The sequence below is a fragment of the Haliaeetus albicilla genome, chromosome 12 (assembly GCF_947461875.1).
Source record: "Haliaeetus albicilla chromosome 12, bHalAlb1.1, whole genome shotgun sequence".
NCBI classification, from domain to species: domain Eukaryota; kingdom Metazoa; phylum Chordata; class Aves; order Accipitriformes; family Accipitridae; genus Haliaeetus; species Haliaeetus albicilla.
In genome coordinates, this window is record NC_091494.1 from 19,534,774 (window position 1) to 19,552,894 (window position 18,121).

At 44.4% G+C, this 18,121-nt stretch overlaps 1 protein-coding gene across 2 annotated transcripts in view; it reads right to left on the bottom strand.

Moving 5' to 3' along the window:
- Positions 1-10,763: 10,763 nt before the first annotated feature.
- The window catches only part of MINAR1 (membrane integral NOTCH2 associated receptor 1), a 34,776-nt gene continuing 27,418 nt past the window's right edge, over positions 10,764-18,121 (bottom strand). The window contains exons 6-8 of one of the 2 annotated variants that reach the window (XM_069798435.1): positions 16,128-17,886; positions 14,189-14,439; positions 10,764-13,558 (exon numbers count right to left, since the gene is read on the bottom strand). The gene's annotated coding sequence lies outside the window, so the exon portion shown is untranslated. Of the gene's footprint in view, positions 14,440-16,127; positions 17,887-18,121 lie in introns of both variants that reach the window. The other variant, XM_069798434.1, reaches the window with a different exon arrangement.

Sequence of the window (18,121 nt, forward strand, 5' to 3'; positions counted from 1 at the left end):
TGAGGAGTCTCCCCGGCACGCAGAGGTGAACACCAGCAATCCCAACACGCTTTCTCCAGAGCACACCGCAGCGACTGACAGACACACAGGGACTTGTCCCCTGGTCCTTGCCATCCCCGGCTGCAGTTCAGACTGCGGCAGTCAGCACAACCAGGAGGAGTATCTCTGACTCTTCCTTTGGTGCCAGCCGGGCTGCAGCAGAGTAGTGGCCCGTCAGTCTGGGGACTGAAAGGAACGCCCAGACAGAGCAAGATAAGCACCCCAGGTTAGGGGCTTGAGGCACCAGCAAACAAGGAGGCTGCAGAAACATCCCTATCCAGCGTTTCCTATTGACTCATCTAGGCAGGTCTCTGGCAGGCTGGGGACCCCTCTCGAGAGAATCCCTCCTCAAACATCCTAAGCCATGGGTGACAGGAGCTGCACAGAGCACCAAGGATCCCAGGCTGTATACAGCAACCTTATTAGCCCAGCAATTAAGACTAAATTTGACCAGCGCTTTGCCAAGAAATTGTACTCACCACTTGCACGTAGTGCCTGGGGTATTTAACATTCTTTGACCACTGCATAGCTCAACTAACTTGCACCACGGATTACCTGAGTTTATAAAAAATAATAAATAAATCAATGTACAGCTATCAGTTCTCATTTGTGAAGATGAGCGGCAACATCAGTGCATTTAATGCGCTGAGGTGGAAAAGTGCAGAGAAACAGATCTTAGAGAAGGTGCCATAAACACATTACCATCATGCTGGCCTGGAGAAAGGCCAGTGGAAATAAAGAGTTAACAGCAAGACTCTTATTGACTTGAAAGGGGCTAAGATTTCATCCTGCCCATTTCAGAGCATGGAGCTCAGACAGAGGAGCAAGATACCACAAGAACACCTCTCCAGAGAAGCACTGCCTTTTTATACACATAAAAATGTGCATTCGTAAGGAGGCAGATGTACAAAACTTAGAGCTACTATTTTCCAAACAAGCCACTCTCATTGAAATTCCCGATGGATTTGTGTTCTCAGGTATTCTCTCAAAAAGCATGTCACTGTCAGCAGGGGAGTGACTGGGAGGAGAATGCACAATCTATATCCTAAATCAGAAGGATCTCAGAAAATGAGCTGGCCAAGAACAGCACAAGAGAAATGGGGCATATGATGAAAACACATAAATCTGTTCTCCAGCAACCTTGATGTCACGATTTCCAGACACCCTCTAAGAGGGCTGGACTTCTGGTTTCCACTTCTTTTTCATGGGTAATTCAAATTCATGAAGTGGATTGAAAACTTCAGCCAAACTTGTATCACCACACACGGTCTCAAATATTCATAGGGCTTTTGCATTATGAATTGCCGTGCTATCTGGTGTGTCCACGGGCAGCTCAGCTGTCCCTGGCTGCTCTGGAGCTCAGCTCACACAAGTGCTCAGGTGATTCAGAAGTCAGTATGTTCCTGTTCAGAAAATCTCTCTATTAACCCCTCTGACCAGTGACACGCAGAATAGTAATTTTAAGACAGGGCAATCCAAATGGCAGACACAGTTATACTAGATCTGGACCGCAAGCAGATCTCACCTCGACCTTCCCAAGGTCACAGCCCTGTGACATCTCCTGTCCTCAGGTGGGAGATGCTGCAGACCCCCAGGGCACTGCACCGAGCTGGTGTCTGCAGCCACCCCAGCCCCACATCCCACTCCCACAGTGGCAGAGAGCACTTCCATCACCTTCACGTGAGGTGCCAGAGTCCTAGTAAGGATGGGAACCCATCGCTCACCTCCTAAACTGCCTGGCTCCAAGTGTGAAAAATAAGGATGAGAACAGAGCAACAGCAACTTTTTAATGCACTTTTCCAAGGTAAAACTCAGGGGCTCATCTAAAACTATCAGAGAAACTTGCAACAGTTGCAAAGTTTGTTCCTTCAGGCACAGTAACCCAGTGAAAAGGATAACTCAGAAAAATCTCACTGCACTAAATAAGATTCCAAGGCTTTTCCCATGTTCCTTGTCTCTCACCTGGGCTACTTCCTACTAATTGTTTAATAACAGTTCAGCCACCAGTGCCGTAACTGGTGCCATGCTTCCATAACTGCTCTGAGCTGAGCCTGGCCACGAGGAAGCTCGCTGAGAACAGGAGTTAGACCAGCTGTTCATTTGACCTATGTATTTATTTTTTATTAAATATGCAATTGCAAATCTTATCTTTTCTACACATACGGCTCCTCTACAGAAAACGTTGTTTCTACTAAGAGAACCTCCAGGGGTGTAGCATTAGCTGCAAGCAAGCAATGCAAATACTGAAACGCTTTACCACCATACAGAGTCCAAATGCAAAAGCAATATTTGACCCAGAGATATTTTTCAATTTATTTTAAAAAGCCAGATGACTAAAGGCTTCTGTAGGTACATCCAAATAACAAACAGTACAATTTAAATAGCAACTGCTTACTGACAAACTATAGCCAGTGAGGCATAGTCCTCACAAACTCAATCAGAGGTTGTGGTAATTTACCACAAATTCACATTTTCCCTTTACCATGAATCTTCAGATAACCCACACCCATAAGTAGGCCAGGCAGAAAAAAAAAACAAACCAAAAAAACAGGGAGAACTGAGGTAGGTTTCCCTGAGACAGAGAAAGGATGGTATAGAAAAGTGAAGCCAGGAGGCTTTTGGGGCGTAAATGTCCTGCTGTGTTACTTGCACACATCAGTGCGGAAAAACAAGTGTTCAAGGAAAGGTAAGTTTTATACATGAACACAAGGCTACTCATGCAGCCTTCCCTTGGGAGATGAATTTATTGCACTGCTTGGGAAAAAAATAGATCAAGCTTAGTGCAAGCTAAGGAACTTCACAGAGCAGTTCGGAGCAGGAAGCAGCTACTGCAGCGACATGGACTGCCAAAAGCCGGACACAGACACAGGGACAGGGGATGCAATAGCTGGATTATGTCAAAAGTACCATAAGATATTTAACAGTTCCCTCTGGGCAGCTGTACAAGATGCCACTTCCACACTGCTCCTGAGATTTTTTTTATTGGGTTTTGGGCTGCAACGTGAATTCCCAGTAGGTGTTTCATGATAAGCTTCTGAGTCCATATATATGATTATTTGATTGAACTCAGAAACTCAGCTGAAACTGCTGAGCTTCATCCAATTATGAGGTAAACCAATGTAAAATCCAAACAGTGTCTGGGCAGCTGAGTCAAAGGTCAGAATTTATAAAAGAGAGCAAACCCAAGGGAGTTTCCTGCAGATTCAGATTTCCCAATATTTCTGACACTGCAGAGATAACTTTTGATCTATTCTTATAAATCCACTTTTTTTTTTTTTTTTTTTTTTTAATGTCCTTAACATCCCCGAGTACTTTATCATCTTTAGTTTTGCAGGAAACACTGCTGGGTTCTTTTGGAGTCTGTGTCCGGTTGGGTTTATGTGAACTTGGCCTCACACCTGGTGAAGTCTGCCAGCTCAGTGGTTATCATGAGCACTGCTGCCTTGTCACTCTTGGCTGCTTTTTGTCCCAGCTGGAATGTAAGACTTTCACTGTGTGTGGTTATTGAGAATTAACCGTTTATTGATCATGACATTTAGACACTCAGGATTAATCAAAGAAAGGCGAGCTATCCATGTATAGGTTAGCAAGAATACCACAAGCCTTTATAGAGTGAAATTTTTTCTTCTACTGCACGTACTCATTATTTTCCCTCTCAATTTTTTGTTGGTCCCATCCCCGTCCCCATCCCCCCCCCCATCTGAAACAGAGCACTGCGGTCTTGCCAAGTCTCACTTTCTAGGACTAACCTTGCTTATTGGACCACCTTTCCCGGGCACTGGGATTACTACTGCTGGCTTTCCAGGTGCTCTCCCTTCATTGCAGCCATCATTACGTGCACAAGAGAAGTCCATAAACCTCAGAAGGAATCATCTTATGCTGAGAGCTCCATGTGGCTTAGGATGCTGCCTAAGCAAACCTATTCTCTTCAATACATCTATATTTATTTTTCTGAACCACTGAGGGGACTCTAACAAAATGTAAAACCCTCACAAGTGATTTTCGAAGACAAGGGAGCTGTCAGCTTTGCCTTTAACATCAGTTTTCATGATCTCAGGTACAGTCTGAGCTTTTACTCTGCTTTTAGATTATTTCTGAAATCCATGAGCAGCCTGCCAGTGAGCTTGACTTCAATAGGTAGCAATCCTGGGTCATCTTACAGACAAGTTTTCACTTGGGCATCCTTTCTAGGATGTACCATCACTATTTATCATGTGAGAAATGATGGGGGTGTTTGTTGTTACAGTAGTTGGCTGACTTGGTACGATCAGAAGAATGACTAACAGTACAAGCTACCTCTCCTTTTAACTCTGGGGGAAAGCAACAGAAAGATTCACACTCTTGTCAGCTTTTTCTGATCTGCAGAAACAACACGGAGGCATTCACCAAGACGGGCATTGCAGAAATCCCATTCCTCACGGTAAAGACTGCACCATCACTGGTGATCACTAAGGCTTTTCTAATCATCCATAATGGGTTACAGTAACCCTATGAAAGCCACAGAAAGCAGGCTGAGAGGTGTTCATGCAAATCAGTTTAGCCAATTTTTTCCATTTTTGTATCCTGATGCCATGGTGAAAGTTCTGGGACGGTACAGAAAACTAGCACAGAACTGAAACCAGAGCCAGCTAAAAGTTGAGAAGAAGGGACTAGATTACAGTTAGGGCAGGTCCACAGGCAGGAGGGGAAAGAGTCTGCATATAGACATACCGAAAATGCAGAACTGCTCCAAGGCATTACTAAATGCATTGAGCAAATTCTAAGTAATGTTTCTGCTCTCTCAAAATTAACAGGGTTAAAGTATTAGCACTTTTCAAAAGAGCTGATCTCTTATTTGAGATCAGTTAAGAAAATTAGGGTATGGAGCTGTGGTTTTTGTATGTAAGCTGTCAGGCCTCATCAAAATTGATGCTGAAGGTGAACTTCAACCAAATGTGACAGAGAAAAGCCAAAGAGGTACAAAACATGGAGGAAGCTGGGGCCAGATTGTGCTGGGAACCCAGAGCACCTCAGCATGCATATGGCCAAAAAAAGATGTGTTCCTGCAAGAATGTGGTTGTTCATGTGAGGGTTACTTTATTTTTTTGATGGATATTTGTGCATCTTCAGAGGCACCCAAGTCACAATTTTTCATGCTGCGTAACTGAATTTTGAGCAAAGCACATACAAGTGTGAAAACTATTCAACTTCATTTTTCTGTAAACACTCCCAGAGAGCTTATTCTCCCTTCTACCCTCATGCTCCAGCCACGAGACAGATCCATAAATGATATATGAGATAAACACTCCCAAAAGCATTTATGTGATTCGGAGTGCCTGGTACTTCTAAAAACTGCTCATCAGGAATTGCAGTGTCTGCATAGGACCCTTTAAAACAATCCTTGATTATTTTGTTCCTCACGTACTCTTTCTGTTTTGTAGTGTTTTTCAATATGTCTTGCATTTTGACTGTGATCATCTGGGTACACTGAGAAATCCTTTAAATGCTTTGATGGATTTCAGAAATCCACATGCTCGCTCTTTTTACAACCCACTATTTATCCCAACTGTTGGGGATAACTCTAAGATCTAACAAATACAGACAACTATTGCTCTGTTCTTTGAAAGCACATTAACCCAGTGTCCTGGTTTCAGCTGGCATAGAGTTAATTTTCTTTCTAGTAGCTGGTATAGTGTCATGCTTTGAATTTAGTACGAGAAGAATGTTGATAACACACTGATGTTTGCACTTGTTGTTAAGCAGTGTTTAGACCAAGTCAAGGATTTTTCAGCTTCTCATGCCCAGCCAGCAAGAAGGCTGGAAGGGCACAAGGAGTTGGGAGGGGACAAAGCCAGGACAGCCGACCCAAACTGGCCAAAGGGATATTCCATAACATGTGATGTCATGTCCAGTATATAAACTGGGTGGCCTGCTGCTCAGGAACTAACTGAGCATCAGTTAGCGAGTGGTGAGCAATTGCATTGTGCATCACTTGTACATTCCAATTCTATTATTATTATTGTCAATTTATCATTGCTATCATTAACATTATTATTTTCTTCCTTTCTGTTCTATTAAACTGTTCTTATCTCAACTCACGAGTTTTACTTCCCCCCCCCCCCCCCAGTTCTCTCCCCCATCCCACTGGGTGGGGGCAAACGAGTGAGTGGCTGCGTGGTGCTTAGTTGCTGGCTGGGGTTAAACCATGACACCCAGGCTGCCTTTTGTAGTTACCACAGGACAGCAAAGTCCTCAGGCTCTGTAAGGAGCACTTGGAGGCAGCACCAGAGAGGTCATGTTAGGGAAAAAACAACAGCCACATGGCAGCTGGTGATGTATCATTACTCCTCTAATTTCACTCAACAGTACTGATTTACACAAAAGGCAAAAAAAAAAAAAAAAAGTAGCTTTACAATCTAAGACACAGGGTATTTAATTTAGCTGGAAGAAAAACCTACAGTGCTCCTACGCTGCCATTACAGCTCAGGGAAAACATTTGAGCTGTATTTTGACATCTTCTCTTGATCGTTCCTGTTGAGAAGGACACCAAAGGCAAGAACCTCAGCAGAAAGGTCACATCTTCCCTTGGACAGAAATCCACAGATCAAAACCACCAATACTTCTGCCTCTGACCTGATCTTGTGGTTGTGCTGGCCACCAGCTAAAGGCTGTGCTGCAGTGAGCATTCCTGCAAACCACCAAATACTTTTTTTTCTTGCACTTACTGTATTGGTTTTATGTGGCAAGGTTTTGGTAGCGGGGGGGGGGGTTACAGGGGTGACTCCTGTAAGAAGCTGCTGGAAGCTTCCCCTGTGTTCGAGAGAGAGCGAGCCTATACCAGCTGGCTCTAAGATGGACCCGCCGCCGGCCAAGGCCGAGCCAATCAGTGATAGTGGTAACGCCTCTGTGATAACATTTTTAAGAAGGAAAAAAAGTTGGGACGTGAAAAACAGCCACCGGAGAGAGGAGTGAGAACATGTAAGAGAAACAAGCCTGCGGACACCAAGGTCAGTGCAGAAGGAGGGGGAGGAGATGCTCCAGGCGCCGGAGCGAAGATTCCCCTGCAGCCCATGGTGAAGACCCTGGTGAGGCAGGCTGTCCCCCTGCAGTCCAGGGAGGTCCACGGTGGGGCAGATATCCACCTGCAGCCCGTGGAGGACCCCACGCCGGAGCAGGTGGGTTCCTGAAGGAGGCTGTGACCCCGTGGGAACCCTGCGCTGGAGCAGGTTCCTGGCAGGACCTGCGGATCTGTGGAGAGAGGAGCCCACGGAGCAGGTTTTCTGGCAAGACTTGTGACCCCGTGGGGGACCCACGCTGGAGCAGTCTGTGCCTGAAGGACTGCACACCGTGGAAAGGACCCATGCTGGAGCAGTTCGTGAAGAACTGCAGCCCGTGGGAATGGCCCACGTTGGAGAAAGTTCGTGGAGGACTGTCTCCCGTGGGTGGGACCCCACGTTGGAGCAGGGGAAGAGTGTGATGAGCCCTCGCCCTGAGGAGGTGAAGCGGCAGAAAATAACATGTGATGACCCTAAACCCCATCCCTGTCCCCCTTGTGCCGCTGGGGGGGCTTGGTGGAGAAATCCGGGAGTGAAGTTGTGCCCGGGAAGAAGGGAGGGGTGGAGGGAAGGTGTTCTGAGATTTCGTTTTATTTCTCATTTACCTTACTCTGGCTGATTTGTAATAAAAAGTGAGCTAATTTTCCCTAAGCTGAGTCTGTTTTGCCCGTGATGGTAATTAGTGAATGATCTCTCCTGTCCTTATCTCGACCCGCAAGCTTTTTGTTATATTTTTCTCTCCCCTGTCCAGCTGAGGATGGGGGAGTGATAGAACGGCTTTGGTGGGCGCCTGGCGTCCAGCCAGGGTCAACCCATCACACTTACAAACACAACTGCGCTTCCATGATACTGCAGAAAAGGTGAAAACAAGAAAAGCACCTCATTTCCACCAAGTTTGGTCTAACAGGAAAAGTTTCTACTCAGCTCCCTGACCAGACAACTGTCTCATACCCGGAGGGGCAGCAAGAGAGCTGCAACCCCCAAGTAAACTTACACAAACAGGAATGAGGGATCTGCTCATATCTTTATCTTTCTGGACAAAAAGAAAAAAAAAAACTAAATCTCTGGCTAAAGCAGTACCTTACCTTGCAGCCGCAGCAGGAAGGATCCCCCAGACCTCCTGCTCCCCAGGAGAACTACTGCCATCCACCTCCCGCCTTGCAGGGGCAAGCAGGCTCAGCTGCTGCACATCAGCACATCACAGAAGGCATAGTTTAGGGCTACCTGCTGGGACAGTGGGTCTGCATGTGTTTTCACTTATGAAACAGCATCTTCATTAGTATGCCCTGCCCAAACCACTGCTCTGCTCCAGCTCAGAACAGCTTGTGAGTCTGTCCAAAAATCTCTTCCAACCCCAACCTTCCCAATGCCTCGCTCATGCCTTTCTTGCTACACGCTTTCCTGTTGGACTCTCCCCTCTTAATCCGTGTGATGTCCCTTTTAGGTCTTCCTATTCCACTACTCGCTCTTCCTCATCCTGATCCAATCAACAGAAAAGCACACCTGACCACATTAAGGTAGTAGAAAGCATTTTGAAGTTTATATCTTAAATAAAACTTCAATTAAATGAGTGATTTCTTTCTTAAACCCCTCATGGGAGAAGGGAGTGAGAGCATTGTTGATGCTGCCTCGCTCACAAGAGAAAAAAAATTCTGGCCTGTATATGTGCATCTGCTCAGACATGTGTGCATCAGGGAGAAAATATCAACCAAATAAATAATGATGCTAATCCTTTTATTAGCATTTAAAAATTGGAAAAGCTGTGTACATCTTCAGGGAATACTTAAAGCAAGATCTTACAGTATGGTACATCTGGAGTCCAGCTGTAATATACTGTAATGGTTGGAGGTGCCAAAGGAAAAAAGCAACAGGTCCGAGCTGGGACTCCCGAGCGTAGCATGGCTTCTGCAGAGCCTGCAATGCCTTGCTAGCGGCAGGGAGCAGATTTAAGCAAGGGCCTGCAATCTGAATATTATTCATATTTTGCAGACTGAAGGTTATTCCCTTGGTGCCCCCTGCTCCCCAGGTTCCTGTACCCACAGGGACAGGTAGGGAGGTGTTCTCTGCAGCAGTGATGCTCTCCCACCCCCATGAGAAAGATGTGGCTGTTCCTCTTCTGGGTTACAAATCATGTAGGCACTATCTGCTTGTGTAAGGTTTTCCAAGAAATCTCAAGGAAGGACTAAAACTGAATCTAAAGCCAAATGATTGATTTCAACCCCAAACTGAAGGTGCTGAGCAAAGCACAAGGCCAGCAGGACCCCATCTTGCTCTGCTGGAGAGGGTGGGGAGTGGTATCCTGAGTCTACAGAAGTTACTGGTAAAAAGTCCCTGGTGACTCCAGGTTTTCACTTCCCAAGTTTTGCTGGGAGTTCCACGCTAACAAGCTGGGCTGTTGGTCCTGGTCCCATGTCGCACAGCAACTTCTTGTTGAGGGAGAAGTCCATACCCTGTATATGAGTCGCTCTGCAGCACTGCCCTGCAAGGGGGGCACACAGATGGGATACTGGCTTCTTTCCAGCTTTGTGCAGGACTTCAGATAATGAGATACCTCTTAGAAGAGCAAAATGTAATGCATTTAGCAAAAAAAACCAGCAAATGTGTATATTGGCAAGCAATAGCTCTTAAAGTGCCTAGGTGATAGAGGGCAGCAAATTAGATGTAAGCAATGCCAATGTGAGAAACAAAGGTGTTTTTAGCTGTGCAAACACTCCTCTCCCACCTGAAGAGCACAGAGTTAGCTGCCTCTCTCACAGGAGCTGCAGGTACAAACCATGTGGGAATATGGAGATAATCCAGAAGAGACTCATTAGAAAAGCAGCAAGAGAATTCAGCAGCGCCCCAGCTGAGGGACAGAAACGTTCTGAAGTAAGGAAAATAAAGTTGAATATACACAGGAATGGCAGAATACCAAAGGAAACAGTATGTATCAAATATCCCCTTCTCCACCTTTTCTATTCTGTTTGTTGTGGCATTGGCTGAAAACCAAACTCCTGGGCTTTGGCCAAAGCTTTTGGGGGTCTTTGGGTCAGTTCACTGAGAACTTTGACCTGTTGACTTTGGTGAAAACTAGTGTTTTATTGAATAGAAGTTCTATGGTTTTCACTAAGCTTTTAATCAGGAGGACCCTGAGGAAGCTGTGTTGGGGGAAGACAGATGATCCCCATCACGCACAGAGATTTCCCTCCCCAAGGCGGGAATTGAGGTGGTTACAAACAGCCACATAGAAATGAAATACTGGGGTGGGGGAAGGAGAAAAGAGTGTGGAGAAACAGATCTAGCATGGTGAAGAGGGCCAGAAACTCCCCAAAATCACTGCCCCTGAAGCCCTGCACAGCCACATGGCAGTTCGCAGTGTTGGCACGGTGCAGTCCCGCTGCCCGTATCTACCTCATCCCACCCATTTATAATCCCTTCCAGATGAGTTGGACTCACCTGCTGTGGACAGTGATGAAGCTGCTAAGAGCTGCGTCGAGCAGCCACCAACAGCACTGAGTGCTCATTAGGGCTCTGCAAGCAAGAAGTGGTCTGTGCAGCACCCTTTGATGAAGGCAGCCATAAGCCGCAAGCAAAGCCAAGATAAAAATTATCAATGGAGGGAATTAGAGGAAGTTTCTCCGTCTTCTGGTGTGATGAAAGCAAGCACCTTCCATGTTTAAAAAAGACATTTCCTGAACGCAATCACACGAGTCAGAAGTTCATAAGCTTTTATTAATGACTCAAACAAGAAATCCAAAGTATGTGATTAGTGAGCTCTACAAGTCAAACAGGAAATGTCCTATCTTTCCAACAATGCGTAAGCATGTAAAGCTAAATCAACCATTTTGTGATTTTGGAAATACAGTGGGTTGAAACATATTTCAAAGGAATTAACATGGCCAAACTAATGCATCGGAATGTGTTAGGCCAATGAATTGTGTGGCTAGAGAGCAAAGAGTGGGGGTTTAGCTCAAAGGGAACCAATGCCTCAGTTTTTCCTGCTGTGCTCCATAAATCCTCTTATTTAAACACAGGGGTAGTTAAGATTAGTATTTCTGTTCCTAGCTATTTGGGTTGGGGCACTTTTCCCTTCATAGTGCAGCAAGTGAATCACACTGCATAGTAAAACGCTGCTGTAAAGAGCAAAAAAGTAGTTATTCGGTGATTTAGTCATGACCATTGGACAAAAAGGTTTGCCCTCCTCTTTCCTCCCTTTTAGCCTCCAGATGTGGGCAGAAAGATGAACCTGAAAAATGCAGCAGCCCTTTGTGTTGTGAACTGTTTGAAATAAACCTCACTTGCCTTTGCATATGTTTGCAGGTTAAAAGGGATCTGTATTTACACTAAATGAAATATTTACCAAAGTGATTATGAACATTTTTCATTTGCATAAGTCAATGAATTATATCTTTAATGCTGTTTGAAAGATTGGTGCATTTTTTCCAAGGGGAAGTAATGCTTTGGCAATACTAATTTTTCATATAGCTAAAAAATAGTCTATTTTTGGCAGAACAATTAGTATCACACAAGTATTCAAAGTGGTTCTGACAGCAGTTTCTCATTATTGATAAATACTAGAGTCTCCGTTTTTAAGACTTTTGCCAATTATTAAGAAACTCCAGCATTCAGCTCTGCATCATTAAAGTGCAGGCCCACCTTTGGCTGCAGTGGGAAAAATAAATCCCTGAGAGAAACCTGTTGCTGTCAAAAGAGACACCAGAGGTGAGGAAAAAGGGGAAGAGAACAAACACATTTAGAAAATTAAATATCCACAACAAAGCCAAACTCTCAACTGGTATAATTTGTTGTATGTCTCTGAAGCCAGAGGAGCATCATCGTGTCCCAGCAGCCAAGGGTTTGCCATGCTTATAGCCACGCAGCAAAATGTTGCATTCCCCACTCTACACATCACATTTCTTCTCTGGCAGCTACTCTGTCTGTTGTGGTGTTAACAGCGTCTGAATTTGCTGGTGTACTGCCAGAAAGGATGTTTTCTTCTCTCTTTGGAGGAACAGTCATCTTTCAGCTGATCCTTGATCTACTGAGCTTTAGCAAGCCACGCTGAGGTGTCCTCCAAAGACAGAAACACCCTGGGAAAGAGTTTTGCCAGCCTTTGTCTGAAAAGGTGCTTCAGACTCTCCAATCCAGCTTTGGGCCACAGCTTTTGGCCCCAGACCTTCTGTTCTTGTGCTCATTTGAATGTGAACTTCACAGGGAGATCTTATGTGTTTACTACGCTGTCCAAATGTTGTCCTTTGCAGTGGTGAATGCTTTTTTCCCAGCACTGCTTATTACACATTATTGACAGACTCCCTACCTTAGCCTTCTAAAGGGAACAGGTGCTTTACAGCACAACAGCAGCATGGCAGCATTAGGGATGCTGGAATAATCTTTCTAATTGATCTTGGAGGGGGTGGGCAGTGAGTTCCTTTGAGTGATTTTCATTAACTGAGCTCTTTGTTATTGCTTGGGTGTGGGTTATGAATATAACAGTTTTCACATGAGTGTACCTTCAGTTCAAACACAGTTCAAACACAATATAATCTGCTTCAATAAAGAGGTGGAAGAATGCAGTTTTCAGGAGCATTTTTATTAACACTGGCAAACCCTTATGCATGTTAATGCTTGACAAAAATACAGCTGACCCAGATGCAAAACACTGTGGTGAGTTAAGGCATATGACAGGTGAAGCAAAATATATCCAGTACCGCATGACACCCACCATCCCTGCAAACTCAGTTCACATGCACAGGGAAGTGGGAAAGGAGCCTGTGTTCATCAACATGTTAAATTTTGACAATCCACTTTTTAAAAATGGTGATTTCACCCCAGGAAGGCTATTTTTAAAAAACACACAGAATAACTGGATTAGACATTTACAAGTAGACTGCACCTTGTACTGTTGTTGAAGATATTCTGTGGGAATGCATTGATAATGAGTCATTTATTTTACCATCACATTAACAAACTCAGCCAGAAGAATGGAAAATTAGATGCTCTTATGGCCTATGTATGCTAAACCCCACAATTTTGAGTTGGCAGTTACAATTACTTGCTATTTGACACACTAGGTTTTTTTATTTGCTTTTGGTTATACATGCAACCTATATGAAAATGAGCTTAGGAAACCAATTGGTTAAGCAACCAAATAGTTACAGGTGCGTCCTTGACCATAAGCGGTGGAGAACATGAGCAATCACCTATCTTGTGTGACAGTTCTGTGATCACTTTAAATTGATGTAAGCTGGCTCTGCCACCAAAACAGCTGTTCTTCTCCTGTACAGCCTTGTCCTGTCCCATAACTTCATTTCAGCTCAAGCATTTCTACAGCTGCATGCCAAAGCAGAGCAAGGGATCTGAGCCAGATTCAAACTAACCTGACAAAAACCGGCAATGGTGGCTTATGGTGGTGGTGGCCCTATGGCATCAAGAAAGGCATTATTCCATCTTGGAACAAAATCTTACAGGATCTGCCCAAATTTACTGTAGTGCAGCATTTTCCATCCCTGTAAGAATAAGATATTTCTATTTAAGCAGTAAATAATAATCCTTCTGCGAAACCACCTCTGGTTCCCAATAGTCATTGTTATAAATTTCTTATCACATTTTGGAGCGCTGGGGCAAATCTGATTTGGTGTGAACAAGCGCAGCTCCCCCGGGTTCGCAGGGCTGGTGCTGATTTCATTGGGGATGTGCAATCGCGCAGCAGCTGGCACGCAAACGTGAGACTGCACCCATCATCCATGGCACTCGCGAGTGCAGCAAGGGTTTCACAGGGTTACACCAATAAATGCCCTTCAGCCCTGGAGTTGGACGACAATACAAGTAGCCTGAGTTGCAAGAGCAAACAGAATTGGTGAGCAGTTCAGAGATGCTCTTTCAGACAGTTGGTTTTACTACATTACCTCATTGCCATTTTTCTTCTCCATTAGACTGTGCTGTTATGACCCTCTCATATAGGGTCATTTCAGGTCTGCAAGGTATAGCACTGGAAATGGAGGAAGGGAGATATTTTTAGGTTTGCTGTAGGAAGACATGAGTAAGCAGGGATGTTTACAGTAATGTTAAAGAATGGTACAAGGAGGAAACATGAAAATAAAAAGATGTTGCCACACATGTCCCTTCTGTGAGCTTACCACCAGTAATAGCAAATCCAGATCATTCAGGTAGGAAGAGCTGAGAGCTAGGATGGAGTCGAATCTAACTCCACCACTCGTGACCCACTCTGCCAGACACGGCTGCTTTCAGCTGCGGCAGAGAGAGATGCTGCACTGGGGGTCCCAGAAGGGATCCATCAAACGAGGACCTTCTGGGGAAGGTGGTGGAGCACCAGGGTATTCATCCTGCTGTACTGAAACGAAGCCAACATTTGCCATTTGACTTCAGCCTGTAGAAGAGAAAGGCGTTGCATGAGACAATCACTGGAGCACAAAACACAACCTGCTCCCACATCCCTAACAGTCACTACCAATTAGTTACACAGGTTGGAAAATTATTCTGCCTCAAATTCATACCTTTGTGAACATTTTTGTACCCATGGTGGTAGATCTGTTAAGGTCACTCCTCCTTACATCCACTTTCTCACCCATTTGCTCTTTATCTCTCCACCCATGACCGATTACTCCCACAGTGCCAAGCACACTGCAAAGAGCTACCATATGCTACGCTAGACGGTTGGGTCAAACAACCAAGGTCAGCAAAAACTCTTTGGGATTTTTTGTGTGTGTTAGTCCTAATATGTTCTAATCTGCAGAAATCTGGTTTCAAAGGCAGCCACAGAAACCCACCAACATCACTAATTAGGGATGTCTGGTAGGGCAGGACTGACTTAAGTCAGCTCTCCAGTTGAGGCCAATGTGGACTTGTGCCCTGATTTCATCCAAACTCCCTTCCCAGCATAGTGGTCCATAGAAAAATCACTGCCAGGTAAGCACCTGTCATAACACTACTAGAAATAACAGGCTCTGCCCACAACACGGCAGTGTCGCAGGAGTGCAGTGTTTTCTTGAGGGCCGTGAACAACCCAGTACAGGTTGTTTCTTGCTTCTGTGTCAAGTTTTCACTATGCCGCTTAATTGGTACTGCTTTATATTGCTGCAAACAGGGAATGTGGGAATGTGGGTTGTGCTCGTGCTTTTGCTGCATTCCTGCTGCAGGGATATTGTACTGGTTATACGCAGAACTCTCTTCCCCACAATGACAGCAAGAAATAGGGATTTTAATGCTTGATGGTATTTTCACTGTGCCACTTTGAGAATGTGCTAGAGTAAAAGCAGCTCAATTTGTGTTATTTAGGAACTACTTGAAACACTGCTAAAGGGCTATGCAATGTAATTAGGCATGAGGTCAGGAGAGCTCTCAATACAGTAAATAACTTAGTTTGGAAAACATCTTTTCCTGTTCATTAGGAAAAGCAAGTGTTAAGCAAGTAATCTGTCTCTTCAGAGCAATTTCAACATAATACATGTCATGACTTGTCTTACGAAATGAATTACAGGGCTTTCTGATAAGGCTTCATTTTACTAATAATAAAGTGGCTCCATACACCCAATAGGGCTTTGTTAAGATGGAAGCATATTGTAGCACTAATGAAGCATGAGTTCAGCCTAATTAACAGGATGGCAACAGCAATCATACAGCCTTTTCATTCACTTTTATACATTCTGTCAGAGTAACAAAGTTGTGTTCGGCACTGCTGGAACCCTCTGGCTTTGCTCCCTATTTGCACGCCTGCTAATCCCGCTTCTTTGTTCAAGCGGGCCCGGATCCAGCCAAACGCTAAGCCCATATAATCATAGATAATAAGGCAGGGCCCCTGGGCAATCACACCGCTCATCCGCCCACTTGCCAGCTCCCACTCCTCATATTTAACTTTAAGCATGTGAGCTGATCCCTTGCAATCAGCAGGGCCGCTCACAAATTTCCAGTTAAGCACATACTAAAGTGCTTTACTGGATTAGGGCCACGGTTTCTATTGTAAGAGGAAGAGTCACAGGCAGAATTTATTTGCCTGAATAACCTATTTTGCCTGTGTTGGAAAACAATAGCATTTTCATTACCCCCTTCACAACTCACCTGAATGAATGGGAAAGGCTCCTTGCCTCCAGCTGCTCTTTCATTTGGGCTTGTAAGCTGAGCCTTTGAAGGGCAGTCTAGGGTACACGATACTGGTGAGTTATTTGTGTCCGATGTGGGCATGATGGAGGAGGTATCCAGACAGAAACTAAGTTTGTTTCATTAATTTCAATGTGTTCCGTGCAATCTCTCATTTAAGTGCTGAAAAAAAGCCTGCAGATGGGGAGCCACAGATCCTCTCCCTTGGCCCGGCTCCAGCTAGGGTAATTACATGCTGTCTGGCTGAATCCCCTCATATGGCTTCAAATGGAAAAGTCATTCTCCACTTTTCCTCCTGAAATACTGCAATGTAGCGTGGCAATCACAGAACAGCAACTGAGCAGTGCCTGCAGATCAGCAGTGGTGGGAAACTTCTCTTATGGACTAAATAAAGGCTGAATTCCTTCAGTAACCACCACAGATCCCCTGAAGAAGACTGTCCTGCTTCAGGGTATGGCTCCTGGCCCATAAGAGCTTCCAGATGGCTCAAAATGTAGGTGTGCAGACAGGGCTGGTGGGAGGGTTAGTGCACAGATACCCATTATACCCTACAATTTTGGGGAAAGTTCATCTCCAATTCTGAAATAATGAAACCTGACTGCAGAAGGTCACCTTTCCATTTCATAATAGTCGATAACTAGCACAACGATGTTCTCTGGTATGGCCCTGCTGTCAGTGACTTGGCACATCCTCTCCAGAGCAACTGCTCCAAAATCATTCAAGATCTACACACGACTCGAGCCCAGAGATTGGGCATCTCCCGCCTTCAGAATGAATTTGTCTTTCCTTGGTTAAAGTAAATCATACACTACATTTTTACATAGAGTAACTTTGTAAGCAGCATGAAAAGAGATGAAGGAAGCTATGATCAAAGTCTCCCATAAGACTACAGTCATTGAGGCCATCTAAGAAGTTGCCAGATTCTGCTCTTGTTATAAAGTGATCTTCAGAAGCTGCATTTTCATTTGATCATGTATTTAAGTAAAACAGATCATTGCAGCAGAACTTATTCTTGAGGATTTTATTCACTTCTACCACTTACAACCTCTGGCAAACTGACAGGAGTAGAAAAGATAACCCACTGTTATTGAGGAAAACTTGAATAAAACAGAATGCAGACAGGAAGGCTGGACAGCTTCATAGACTGACGAGTGTAGGGAAATCTCTCTCTTGATTAATGCAATTCAAGTCTCACCGTGAGTACTATTTTTTACTACAAGAAGGCTGTGTCAGGACAAGACTTAAGAGGTGGGACACTTTGGCCATGAAGTGACATCTGTCAAGTCCTGTCCTTTACAAACAGGACTGTTTGTGCTTCTACATTGCCATGTTGCTCCACAACACAAAAATGGCACCATGTTCCTTCTTCACAGTGTTTCTGAATGATTGTATTTTGTCTGCACCATTTCTGAAATATAAAGAGTTGATTCCTGCAGCCTTGGCACTTTTAAGCTTGAAGAGTCTTGGCGATATCACCTTAGCTTCCTGCAAATATCAACATAATAAACTCGTCTCTTCCCATTGGTCTCAGCAGACAAGCCAAATACTGAATAAAACCAGGCACTAGATTAGCCTCTTATTCCTAAAGGTTTGTAAAGGAACTCTTCCAGATTAGAGATACTTGATGATAACATAATACATGCAGTGCTGTCCTTTGCTTGCCCTAAACATAGCTCTTCAGTTCCCAGGATGTTCCTTCCCTTCCATGATTACAGTTCACCTAAAAAAGATACAGTTCATTTGTACATAGTGAAAAATAATTCTTGTGTACTACTCTATCATAGAATAAGATGAAAATCTCATTGTCTGGTTATTTTTTTCATTACTTTTATGGTACAGCAGAAATGCCTGCAGTGAAAGTAAGATGAACACCTCCAAAAATCTTAGTCATTGAAAGGGTCTAAAACACGTGAAGAACAATTGCTTTCCAAGTGTTTTGGTTCGTAATAATCTTC